Source organism: Cebus imitator, unplaced genomic scaffold (genome assembly GCF_001604975.1).
Source record: "Cebus imitator isolate Cc_AM_T3 unplaced genomic scaffold, Cebus_imitator-1.0 Scaffold235, whole genome shotgun sequence".
NCBI classification, from domain to species: domain Eukaryota; kingdom Metazoa; phylum Chordata; class Mammalia; order Primates; family Cebidae; genus Cebus; species Cebus imitator.
The window spans coordinates 2790074-2791800 of NW_016107550.1; positions in this window are offsets into that span (position 1 = coordinate 2790074).

Sequence of the window (1727 nt, forward strand, 5' to 3'; positions counted from 1 at the left end):
AAAAAAAAAAAAAAAAAAAAAAAAACAATGCATATTCTTCAATATCATAGATTCCATTTCAGATGCTTCCGTAAGGACTATGTGTCCCTGTGCTAGAACTCAAGTGAACACTTCGCTCAGCGTCCATTGCTGTTCTCTAGAAATCAGGCAATGCTCATGGTCAAATATAAGATATGTCTAGTAGGCATTGCTTTCTCTCACTGGGGACAAAACTCAGGAGGATTGCCCTTGATGAACAAGGCTAACGTGCTGAGCCTTTAAAGCAAGAAACTAGAGATGGTCCTTTTAAGGATTTATGTTCTCGGTTCCAGAAAATGTGCAAACTGGGCATCTGTACTTTTTGTCCTGTTTAACGTGTTCAAGGAAAATTCCAACAAAGCACCCAGAGTGCTGACCAAGAAGATCTCAAGCTGTGACCCTCTAGAGGGAAGCGCATTCTGTATTCTGAAAGAAAAGAACTCGCAGCCCTCTGGAGTGTTACCGTTTGAGAAAAGCAAGGTTGAAGTTGATGCTGATCTTGGTAATACATTTGCAGAGCATGCTTATAGTCAGACTTGGATGAGGTTGCGGTTCTGTTTATGTTGTTGTTGTTGTTGTTGTTTTTTAACACTGCAGGGTGTCTTGCCCAGGCTGGAGTTCATGGCACTTCCAGAGAGATCTCTCAACCTCCAGTGGTCCTCTTTTTATTTTTTTATTTTTTGAGATGCACTCACTCCGTTGCCCATGCTGGAGTGTAGTGGCAGGATCTCTGCTCACCCGAAACTCCGCCTCCCAGATTCCAGCCTACCATCACGCCCTGCTAATGTTTTCTGTTTGTTTGTTTGTGAGGAGTTTTTGCTCGTTTTACCCAGGCAGGAATGCAGTGGTGCAATCTTGGCTCCACACTACCTCTGCCTCCCAGGTTCAAGCGATTCTCCTGCCTCAGACTCTCAGGTAGCTTGGATTGCAGGCACTCGCCACCACACCCAGCTAATTTTTGTGTTTTTAGTAGAGATAGGGTTTCACTACGTTGGCCATGCTGGTCTGAAACTCCTGAACTCAGATGATCCACCCGCCTTGACCTCCCAAAGTGCTAGGATTACAGGCATCAGCCACCGCGCCTAGACTCAGGTGGTCCTCTTGAGTCAGCCTAGACCGTGGTCTATCCTGGAGGATGTTTGTGTGTGTGACAGTGCATATTCTTCAACATCTTAGATTCCATTGTGGTTGCTCCCGTCGTGACTGTGTGTCCCTGTACTGGAACTCCAGTGAACACTTGGCTCAACATCCATTGCTGTTCTCTAGAAATTCAGCCAAACTCTCTTGGTGAAAGATAAGGTATGTCTAGTGGACATTGCTTTTTCTTTTTCAGAAGAAAACTCAGGATTTCCCTTTGATGAACAAGGCTAACCTGCTGAGCCTTTGAAGAAAAGAACTGCAGATGGTACTTTTAGGGGTTTATGTTCTGCATTCCAGAAATGTACAAACAGGGCAAATGAATGCATCTTTAGTTTTGTGTCCTGTTTAACCTGGTGAAGGAAAATTCCAGCAAAAAACCCAGAGTGCTGGAGCAAGAAGATCTCATGCTGTGACTCTCTAAAGGGAGGTGTGTTCTGTTGTCTGAAATGAAACACACGCCGTCCCTTTGGAGCATTACCGCTTGAGAAAAGCAACGTTGAATTTGATGCTGATCTTGGTAATAAACTTGCAGAGTATGCTTATAATCCGGCTTGGATCGTGTTAGGGTT